The following is a 12,300-nucleotide window of genomic DNA, read 5'->3' as shown; positions in this document are numbered from 1 at the left end:
TGCTTGTCTACTGACACCCTGCCCCCACCCCCAGACCACACCGCATCCTAGTAAACCTCAATGTATCACTGGGGGTGGGGGGGCCGTGGGTCGGTAGACCAGGATGCGACCCCAAGAAATGCTAAATTGCCGAGACTCATTCTGCCGTCCAAGGATCTCTTAAAATGTCAGAGGGCTCCCTTGTGACGCCTGGCGGGAGCCCCGTTTCCTGCAGTGCCTCTGTAGGGTGTTGGGGAGCTGGTGGAACAGGACAGAGGGGAGAGCAGGGTCGTGCAGGCCGACGGGGACACTGGCCAAAGTCGGCCGGGTTTACACCAGCCTGGAACTGCTGGGTGGCCCCTGGGATTAGAACATCTTAGCGAGGGCCCCTGGTGGTCAGTTTCTCTAGAAGGTTTAGCAGACGGTACAGCTGAGGCAAAAGTGAGAGCCGAGCAGAGGGCTGGAGGGAAGGCTGGGGAGGCCAGACTGCGGTACATTCTGGTTGGTTGACTAAACAAACAGCAATGGCAGAGCCCTTTCTCCAAAGGCTAATATGTCCAAAAGAATAACTAGACCCCCCTCCCCGTGTATATTTGTATATATATATATTAAAAAGCAGAACAAAGAATGTCTTTTTCATTTTTGGAAATGCCATCTGCCACTACTAGGATGCCGTGGTACCTCCTTGGACCCAAGCTTGGTGAATTCCGGCTGGCTTCTAGCTTTGGGCTGAGCCCTCTGCTGAGGAGTGAGGGTGGTGATGGCGGGGCAGGCTGCGTGGGAGCCGCTGTGCTTTCCGGAGCAGAGGGTCGGATGGGCAGGAGGGCAAGCAGGAGGATGTGATCATCAGGAGGGGATGCTGGTGAGAGGAAGGACGTGCGACAAGCAGGATGACTGTGGGGCCGGGAGGGAGGGGAAGGAAACTCCCACAGGAGAGTCCATAGGACCTGGCAGACGCCCTGCTGGGCATACTGAGGTTTTAGGCAGTGGGGGGAGGAAAAGTTAATTTTCTGTTAGACAGACACGAGTAGAGGTGAGGTACAGGAAACTCAGGTACAGAGACTCACCAGGGCAGAAAGCCTCGGATGCCTAGCAAGGGGCAAAACTGGGTAAAACAAGCACCTTGTCTGCAGGGGAACCTATCTTCCCCCAGCCTATTGCTGGTCATGTGGTTTAGACCCCCTGACCTTTCTTCCCTAAAGATAACATCTAGGCCTCACTTGTATTTCAGCTCCAGGCCCAGAAAAGCAGCAGAACCAGACAAGTGCCTCCATGGCTGCCTTGGGACCAGTTACATTGGCTAATGACCACCAGCCCTGGCACCGACCATCAGTGGAGACCACGACCCTGAAAGAGCTCACCTGGAAAGCTGACGCATATTCTATTGAGGTGCTCCCCTGAGACCTCCCTTAAGATTTCCACCTGTAAAAGAGAGATAAATATGCTCAGGACAAAGGACCTAGTGAGCGCTCCCCACCAGAGGAACATGCCAACACCATCTCCTTCCCCCTTCTTCCGTCTGTGGCACAAGACTTGCAACCAAGGGATCAATGGGCAGCAGCAGCTCCTCCTGGACTTACCCCCTGACCTGTCTCCAGGGCCCCCCTCCCTCTCTGACTTCTCAGTGAAGCTCCCCCGTTGCTTCTTTTATGCTCCTCCTTGTTTCACTGTCCTAAGTATATTTTTGCTGCCATCATGGACCCAATACCCTTGACTCAGTGCTGCATAGACCTTCCCTTTGGATATCCCCCATCCCCTTTTCCTTAAATAAATTCAATTTTTCTTTACTCACCATCTGAGATAGCTACTTAGCCTGCCCAGGCACCACGGACTTTAACCTTTCATTTTCTTCCTACATTTCTAAGTTCTTCTGGCTGGACTAACAATCAAATTAACATGAGACAGATTAACAGGAGAAAATAACCAGTCTGTTATGTATGTATATTACGGGTTCCATAAGGATATAAAACCTGCAGACAGATGGGGCAGTTGAGGCTTATATATTCCATCTTAAGCTAATGGGCGTGGGGGTGGGTCTGAGGATGATGTTGTGGTTTATGACTTCAAAGGGCAGGAAGGCAATTCACATGGAGATGGAAAGTCAAGTGTTTGGTAAACACCTGTTTGCTGGGCCATCTTTAACAATGGGACACAGAGAGGGCTTGATTAAAAGGGCCCCGTGAGATCCCTTCCTGTCTATCACACAAAGTTCATATTAAACTACAGTTATCTGTGGTGATATTACCCTTACTGGAGCAGGTCCTCTATCTAAATTTTTTTAGGCTGCTGGGAGAAGGTCGAAAGTTTTTCCTGAGTCTTTTGTTTCTTGAAAATAAGTAGCTTAAAATAATATCCCAAAGGACATGGTTTGGAGTGGCAAATTCTGCTTCCCCTCAATCCCTAGAAGGACTGGGCCAGTGATAGGAGTCCAGTGGAGATGGGGAAGTTGGGAGGAGCTGTTTTGAGAGAGCAGATATGGTAAGACTGATTTTAGACACGTTGAGCTTGATGTAGGGGATGGAAAAAAAGGGGGCAGGTGTCCTGGGCCTGCCTGGAATTCAGACCAGTAGACACTACTACATCCCACCAGATGCAAGGCGCCGGGCACCCCCATGAGGACTCCAGTAAGGGATGGTGCCCAGGGCACTGCTGGGGTAGAGGTCAAAGACCTCCTTTCCCGAGGGCACTTGTCACAGGAATTTCAGAAGGAATAAGGAAAGTCACAGTCAGAGGAGTTGGGAGATGATGTAAGAAAAAAAGGAGAGTTCAGGAAGTAAGGGTCAGCAGCGTCAAATGCTGAAAAATGGGAGCAAGAAGGCTGTCGGATTTCACAATTAGGAGGGCACGGGAACCAATACGTGGGTTCGTGTGCTTTATTGGCACAGATGATATATTGCAAAGGGTTGTAGAGTGACTAAAATATTTGTAACTCATATCACAGTCAAGGAACTAGTTTTCTTATACAGAGAGTTCTAAGGAATCCTTAAAAGACCAGCAATGTGATAGAAAATTGAGCAAAGGATAGGAACAGACAATCCACAGAAGGAGAAATCCAAGTGACTCTTAAACATAAGAAAAATGCTTGACCCGTTCACAAAAAGAAATGCAAATTAAAAGTATTCTTTTTCACTTATTAGACCAGCAAAAATAAAACACTTGTGAAAACAATCTGTTGCTGTGGGTGGGTGAATTGGTATAACTTCTATGGAGAGCAATTTAATTCCAAAATGCAAATGCAATTTCATTTCTGTGGATTCAGCACACAGATGCACTCACAGGGGTGGAAAACCCCCATATGTGTGAAGATACTCGTTGCGGCATGATTGTTAGAAATACCTTCAGTATCCACAGCAGAGAATTTATGGTATATCATCCAGAGTGTTCTTGGCAGCCATTTGAAAGAATGAAGCCACTTTGGATATACTCATGTAGAACTCGCTAAGATATTTTAAGTGAAAAAAGCCAAGGGTAGGAAATGTCCGTAAATGTCTCCATTTGTGTAAAAAAATATGCAGACAGGAATATATGTATGTATATGCTCTGGGGAAAGACACACAGGACGGTGGTAGCAGGGGCTGCCTCTGAGCTGCGCTGAGGGTCATGGGGACACCAACGGAGGAAGATGCTTCACTGTGTACTTTTTGGAGCGTTTTGTATCCTGTATTGTGAACGTGTATTAACTACTCAAAAATGAATGAATTGAAATAATAAGTGACAATGGGTGGCTGGAGAGGAAGTAAACGCTGCAAACCGAGACGATTCTCTCAAGAGCTTGGGCATTGAGGGGAAGAAGCGTGTTGGGGGTAATAGATCAAGGGGGTCGGAGGATCAAAGGAGTCCTCCCCAGACACCCCCCCCCCCCCCCCCCCCGTTTAGAAAGGCATTTGAAAGCTAAAGGGAGAGGGGCAGAACCATAGATTGGAAATGGGGGGAGGGGAGGGGTGGGTTCAAAGCAAGAAGATTAACCTTGAGAAGGAGAGGGGCTGGAGGGGGCGAGTGACGATATGAATGCTTTGGGGACCCACAGACTCTGAGGGGAGGGACACCGAGGAGAGGGTGAAGGGGGGGATGCAGGACTCTGCCTCATTCATACAACAAATGAGGCATTCTGTGCCAGGCAGAACACAGCAAGCGGCTGGCTGGGGCACAAGGGGTGGGGTGGGCAGGGAGACCAGTTGCATCCTCTGAGCACATTTTCCTAAAGTGGCCTATTTTCAACAATTTTAAGGTAATATGTTTACATGATGATGGTAAGAGTGACGAAAAGACAAATAGATGCAGCCAAGGACGCAAGACAGGGAGGCCCGTGTCCAGGGGACGGAAGGGGTGCCCATTTCGTAGGCTTGCCCCCCTCTGCCCACTCTGGGTGGACCACATCCGGAGGCTCATTACATGGTCCCTGCTCTTGAGGAGTTACCGAGTAGTGGAAAAGGCAGTCATTACCAGGTAATTGCAGAATAATGGTGTCACTGCATCTGTGATAAAAGATAGGAGGAAAAGTACAGGGTGCCCCAAGGTAATATGCCATCTGATCTGCACCAGGCAGGGAAGGGGTCAGCCCCTGAGGAACTGACATTTTGGCTGAGAACAGATAGAAGAACAGGACTTTTCCGTGTGGAGATGAGTGTGGGAAATACGGAGGGACAGTGCGTTAGAAGGCCTGAGGTGGAAAAGAGTTTGAAGGGAGAAGAGCCCGGATTGCAGAGAACCACAGAAAGAATGGCAGGAGATGAAGCTGCAGAGAGGAAGTTATCTCTGCAAATGAGGTCTTTTCGGCCAGTGTAAGGATTTAAAAAATTTTCCTCTGAGTATCGGGAAGTCATTAAAGGGATTGGCATAGTGAAATGGCACCATCAGGTCTGCTTTTTAAAAACACTATTTTGGCCACTGTTGGGTGAGATGATTAAATTGGAGGGGACAGAGATGAAAGGGGTAGATTTTTTAGGAGCCCCTGAGGTGGTCCAGGTGAAAGATGATTGTAGTCAGAGCTGGGATAATTGTAAATGACGGAGATGAGAAGGAATGAATGAGTTCGAGGTCTGCTTTGGAGGTAGAATCAACAAGCTCTGGAGACTGAGTATGAGGCGGGGGGGGGGGCAGGCGTCAGGTGGCGATGGGCCCGGTGGTCCCTGTGCAGAAGCAGAGAGGGCCAGGGGCTGAGCCAGAGGGGCCAGGGGGCCGAGCAGGACCCGGGAGGCATGAGATAAGTTCATAGCAGTTGTATGAGAAATAGAATCAGTGACCATTTGGGCTGGAGAACATGAAGGTGCTGAGATTCTCCGTAAGCACTGAGCAGACTCCGAGCAGGACAGAGGGCCCTGGATGATGTTGGAGGTGACTAGGTGTGTTCGTTAGTTGAGGTTCTCCAGAGAAACAGAAACAGTGGGATATATACAGATCTATAGAAAAAGATTCATATGAGGGATTGGTTCACATGATTATGGAGGCTGAGAAATCCCACAGTCTACGTCTACAAGCTGGAGGCCCAGGAAAGCAGGCACTGTCGGTCTTGACTGGGGTCCTAAAGGCCAGAGGACCAGGAGCACGGATGTCAGAGGGCAGGAAAAAGTGGATGTCCTTGAATAATGTCTTGGAAGAACAGAAAGAGGGTTCAGCGGCTGGGTGATTTTAGGATATGGTCTGGGAAGGAAGGTCGTTGCAGTAAGGAAGGGCTGATGAATTTGGAGAATAGGCAAGGAGTGGCGTGATGGCGGTGGCCTGATGGAGCAGGACAGGGGAAGCTGCGGAGGTTGTAATGAGAGGGAGAACTCAGAATCCGAGATCTTAGAAGTGGACTGGTTCTGCGTAGAAACACGGTCTAAAGTATGGACATAGTGACAAAAAAGGCTGAAGATGATGACCCTTCTAGGAGGTGAGAATATTGAGGTCAGGGTGTCAGAATTGGTGTGGATTGTGAAGTTGGGGGAGGCATGATAGGGATGTGATGGAAAGAAACACTGTGAGGGAATTGTAGAAATTGTAGGGGAAGTGGGAGCGTGTTCTGCATGGTACTCCCTAGTGTGAAGGGATGTGTAAACTATGCTCCAAGAGGGAGGTGGGAACGAGGCCTGGAATGGACAGTGGAGAACCTGGACAGCTAATATGTACAGAGCCCCCCTCTTCCAGGGGAGGGGTGGAGGATCAGCATAGAACTCCGATATTAGTACCATTGCTGTAACTATTTTTATACACAGTTTTCCATCACTACTGCTTTCTGTACACTCCAACATTTAGTTGAGAAGGCGGAGCAGCTTAAAGATAAAAGAGGGGATTTCAAAAGAAAACAAAGTCACTAACTCAAAAGATATGTGACCCCTTATGTCCATAGCAGCATTATTTGCAATAAGCAAGACATGCAAACAACCTAAGTGTCCACTGATGGATGAATGGATAAAGAAGTTGTGATATAAAGATGTTGTGTAGTGGAACATTATTCATCTATAAAAAAAGAGGAAATCCTACTGTTTGTGACAATATGGATGCACCTCAAAGACATTAAGCTAAGTGAGTAAGTCAGACAGAGAAAGACAAATACTGTATGATCTCACTTACATGTGAAATCTATATATTTTTCTCTCTTCCTCTCCTGTTCTGTTTTATTTTGTTAATCTCCCACACCCAGCATAGTGCACAGGTATGTAGCAGTTTTTCAGTCTTGGAAATTTGTTGTGTTTTTTTCCTTCTATATATCCACTTTTTATTATTGAGAGTGTTACAGATGCCCCCCATTCCCCCCCTTACCCTCCTCCACCCGTCTCCCACTCCTCCCCAGGCCCCCGCCTGTCCATTGTCTGTGTCCATGGGCTGTGCGTATGTCCTTATAAGTTCTTTGGTCAATCTCTTCCCGCCCTCCTTCCCGCCTTCCCTCTGAGATCTGTCGGTCTGTTCCCTGCTTCCATGTCAGTGGTCCTATCTTGTTTGTCAATCTCTTCTAAAAAAACACAAAACACCAAAAACCAAAAGCATAGAAAAAGAGATCTGATTTGTGGTTCCAGAGGCAAGGGGGCAGGAGGAGGAATTGGAAGCAGGTGGACAAAAATACAAACTCCCAGTTATAAGATAAGTAAGTTCTAGGGATGTAATGTACAGCACTATGTATGCTATATGGAAAAGTTGTCAAGAGAGTAAATCCTAAGAGCTCTCATCACAAGGAGATTTTTTTTTTTCATTTTTTCCTTGCCTTCTTTCTTTTATCTTTATTGTGTTTATATGAGAATATGAATGCTAGCTGAATCTATGTGGTAATCATTTCACGATATATTTAGACCAAACCATCATGCTATATGCCTTAAACTTACACAGTGACGTATGTCAATTATTTCTCAATAAACTAGAAAAAAAAAAGCGAGGGGATCTCAGTGTCACTAACACACAGTTCTTCCACTCAGGCAGCTGGAGTCCTTCTGGACCTTCCTGATGGTGACACTGATGCCCACAACACAGGGGACTAAGAGGGCATGCATGAAAGGCTGTCACAGGCGATTAACTTCCTGTGCATTTTCCGGTGTCCCTCACGGACTGGCTCACGGATTCTGTTTGCTTTTCCTTTCCCACTTCCTGCTGTCCAGCCAGTTTGGAGTTAGCGCAGAGAATATTTTTATATTGGCAAAATGGTAAACATTGCATTCATGGTAGGAAAAAAAGGTCACATTCCAATGTTAAATACCAGGGATTCATTTATTACCTGCCTTTGGGGATTATCAAAGCAGGGTTTCTTCCCTTTAGTTTAGCAAATTTTGAGTCTTAAATTTATGTCAGTCCACAAAGATAAATTTTAAGTTTTCTTTAACCACTTGTCCCTAAGCTGCCTCCTTCTCATCCAAATGTCAGAGTACAGAACACGTAAGGAGTGTAGGGATACAGAACTGTGTGCAAATAACTGGAGCTGAGCCTGCCCCTGCACCCCTCTAGGTGGCTACTTCTTGGCTTGTTGGCTACACCTCACCCTTCCTCTCCCAAGAACTGAAATGCCTGCCAGTAGAGCTTTATGTGGCCTCAGTCCCTGAGATAACACAAGAATGTCCTCGCTGTCTGCCTGCATCCCTCCAGCCTCGCTCTCTCCATCCCTTTGCACTGTCTCGAGATCAACTTTTTAAAAGTGCAACTCACATCCCCTCACACGTCGGCCATCAGAGTGAAGTCCAACTCCTCCAAGGCACATGTGAGGTTCTGGCCACTTCCTCCATTGCCTCTTTGCCTATTTATTTGTCTGTTTTCCCCACCAGACTGTCATGTAAGCTTCTGGGAGGTTAGGACTGTGTCTCACTCTCTGTTTTTCACTGGATAGGTGCATAATTAATTAATACATCAAAAGCAGTGCAAGGGCCATTAAAAACATCTGCCCAGTCATAGTTCAGAAACACTTGCTGGAAAGGCTCATGCTCCTTGTTAATTGCCTTTGCAGAATTGTGAATGGTCAGTCACTTTATGGTATGAGCTGCTCATGTGTTCAGTGACCATCACTTTTGGCTAAAAGCCAGAACTCTTGGTTTGACAGAGGATTTTTGCCTTGCTCCCAGGTAGAAGAGAGAATCTGGGACATGTTGGTTGGATTTTGACTATTGGAGTGCTTGAATGATCTCTGGGGATAATGACATGGGAAATGAACTGTTAGAACTAATCTAGGAAATCCAGGACCTAGGACCACAGGTTATAGGCTCAAAGAACAGTGGCATTTAAACCGACCTATTGTTGAAGTTATTTTGTGAATTCCTAATTCCTCTTGTAAGACACCAAGACTTGCTGGGAACTGTCTTCCATCTTTGGACGGTTCCAATGTTCAGTAGGATATGTCGAAAGCGGTAGGTCCTTGGTTAATGTTTATTGAATGATTAAATAGGAACTAAGTTAGTTGTCTCCTCCATTTGCACATGATTGCTCAAGGGAATGGAAACAGAATATTGAAGAACTTCTAGACACTCTTCACAACAGAGCAATTACCACCTGCCCCATCCCCTGGGATTTGCCCTGGGTTCCCCCCCCCCCCCCCCCCCCCCCCCCTGAGAACAGCTCACCCAATTAACAGTTTATTCAAACTGGCTGTAACTCCAGCGCATCTTGCCTTGGAATCACTAAGGCAAATGGGCCACGCTGCTAATTTTCAAGTTTCATCTTTAAGGACTTTAATGCTTTTTCTCCATCCCCATACTTTTTCTGTCAATTGTGGGAAATTCCTTCAAAGAGGGACTGTGAAAACAGGAAAAGCTAATGAATTTTCTTTGCTGAAAGTAATAAAAATAGGAATGGGGAGCCATGAAGATGGGGGCATTCTGAAGGGTCGTTAGGTCTGCCTCTCTTTGTCATTGCTGAGTAGCCGTTGCGTGTCAACCCACAGTGGGCACAGTTAGTGGGTAGGATCCCCGCACAGCAAGTTCATCCATATGCAAACACAGTGGCCCCAATTGCTTTGTAATAGAGAGCAACATGGCCTGTGCCCTTAAAATACATCATTTGGGCAGCTGCCAGCTGGCTGATTCATCCCAGCTGGCCAGAAACGGCCCTGAGATCATCAGCGCTTTTGTTAATTGAGAGAGAGGGGCAGAGGAATCAAGATATTCCTGGGACCAGGCATTCATTAGCCACCTGGCCTCCCTAAATTATGATCCTGCCATGACTTTTCCAGTGCATCAACTGAAATTTTAATACTTGGAATGTAATAATAACTCGGAACATGTCATTTCCTAAATAAGCAATGCCCTTCTGAACTCACTGGAGAAGGGAGCCCAGGGAATGGTTAAATGGCACAGATAAAACGATTAAAGGGCTCTCTTCTCCAACGAGCAGTGTGGGGGTGACCCTGGAAGTTCTGTCCACAACAGCAACTACAAACAGATGCGATATATGAACGAACCTCTGGGTCAAAGTCCCTGATTTTTATTCATTTGTTCTATTCGTATAGTGTCTTAACAGGACCAGCTCCAGAAAAAATGGTGAAACAGATGATAATAGCAGCTAACAATTTTAGAGCACTTATTCTGCACGACCGCCGTGCCGTGTAGATTATACCACGCACTCCTCAGAGCAAACTCACATGACGCTCTTATCATTCCACAGGGATCTGCACTCCCCAAGGCAGGGACTCCCCCTGCTTGTTCACTTGGCACACATTAGCTACTCAATATGTTTGGTGAATGAATGAATGACTCATTTTAGAGGAGACAGTCCAGGTGTGGCAGAGTTAGTAGTCTGTCCCAATTGTTCAGCTTTGGGACTGTGGATGAGTCATTTTCTGTCTCTCTGAACCTCGGTTTAGTCATCCGTAAAATTGCGACATCAAAATCTATCTCTGGACCGGCCAGAGTAGCTCAGTTGGTGGAGTGTCCAGCACAGGGCGTTGGTTCCATTCCCAGTCAGGGCAAATACCTGGGTTTCGGATTTGATTCCCGGTCAGGCGGGTGTGGACGGAAACCGGCCCATGTTTCCCTCTCACATGATGTTTCTCTCTCTTCCTCTCCCTGCCTCTCTCTAAGCATGTCCTCGGGAGAGGAGAGACACAAAAACACAGAAAACTACGAAAAAACCTACCCCCGAAGGTTGCTGACAGGATGGGAATGAACGGGCACGTAGTAGGTGCTGAAGTAAAGGGGAGCCAGGCCTGGAGGGAGATGGAGACACACGAAAGTGACAGGCCAAAGCCAGCTGGGGGGGCTTGAACACACGGGAGCACGGGAAAAGCAAGGGGTTTTGGTTTTGTTTGTTTGTTTGTTTACTTATTTTTCAATTACAGTTGACATACAATACTATATTAGTTTCAACCAGGGATTTAAAGGAGTATATCGAGTGCATGAGAAACAGAAAAACTGCTGATAACATATGCGGCAACACAGAGGAAAAGCTGGGTTACTGCCAATTTACAGATGCAAAAAATTGTTACTGTTTCTCCTGGGAGCAGCCGTAACAAAAACAAATGTGAGCAATCGAGAGGCTTCTAACTTTTTATTTAATTGCAAAAAATCAAGTGCATAATCTGCGCATCACTGTAGGCACCTGCTCTACCTTCTCTTTCTTGTTCAAGATCCCGCCTGCAGGAACCAGACCAGCCTTTCATGCTGCAATTCAAAGGGAAGTTTCCCTAACAAGCTGCCATCCCAGATTTATGCCAGCCACATGCCTCATGCAAACTGTTTTCTGTTTTAGGTCCCCAACAGTTCTCTTGGGACCAAGATTTCGACTGACATTGAGATTCAGTATTAATTCAAAGACCATCTTCATAGTTATATAAGAATTTTTAAAAAATTATTGATTTGAAAGGAAGGGGGAGAGAGACAGACAGAGAGAGAGACATAGAGGTTTGTTGTTCCACTTATTTATGCATTCCCTGGTGGCTTCTTGTATGTGCCCTGACCAGAGGTCGAACCTACAACCTTGGAGAATGGGGACAATGCTCTAACCAGCTGAGCTGCCTGGCCAGGGCCAGCTATATAAGAATTTGATAAACTACAACAGAAAAACTTTGGACTTTTGCAACCCAACATAAAGTTTTTCTTTTCCCACCCCTGCCTTCACTTTGTTTAGGAAAGTAAAAATGTTGAAAGGAAAAATAGTACTTATTATTTTGTATAAAGCTTAAAAAGCAATAAGCCATTTTGATTTCTCAAAAGTACACCCTGAGCACACAAGAAACTTCTGATATTTCAGGGATGTGGAAACTAAACTAACGGGCATGTCTTATGAAAAGATTAAATCCAGTGTATGGTAAATTCAGAGTCAACACAAAACCCACTGGGCATTTATGGCATCTGAAGATTGACTTTATGAACCTACTGAGCCAAGTTTTGCGCTGAGGCCAGATCTGTGAAAGGGGTTGGACAGAGGCTCTATTCACAGCACTTGGGGATTTGTGTGGAAAGAGGGTACAGATTTTCTGACAACCTTGTCTTTCAATTCAGATGAATGAAGCACTATTGTTTGGTCATGAGGAAATTTAATAAAAAAAGTTGTCACCAAAGTTGTTTCTCATTGGGTGCAAGTGTGTGGAAATGACAGTTTTTAAATTTTGCTTGAAAAATGAAATGGTATTAGGCACCAAAATCAATGCCAAAATAAGGTGAACTTCAAATGAAAAAATGAGAAGTGACAGAATGCCAAGTGAAGTCCAATATAACCTTTGGGCTTTGTTAGTAGATAGACTCTCGTCTCCCACACTGGACCCTGACTTAGATTACTCTGAAAGGGGGGTGTCTAGAGTACACAGGACAACTGGACATTTTGTAGATGGCCACTTGAGTGTTGCATTGTTTGATACTACCTTACCTACATTTTTTCTTTTTTTAAAATTTATCTTTATTGTTGAAAGTATTACAGATGTCCCCTTTCCCCCCG

This window comes from Miniopterus schreibersii (genome assembly GCF_964146895.1).
Source record: "Miniopterus schreibersii genome assembly, chromosome: 2".
In the NCBI taxonomy this organism is placed as follows: Eukaryota; Metazoa; Chordata; class Mammalia; order Chiroptera; family Miniopteridae; genus Miniopterus; species Miniopterus schreibersii.
This window is presented reverse-complemented; position numbering follows the sequence as displayed.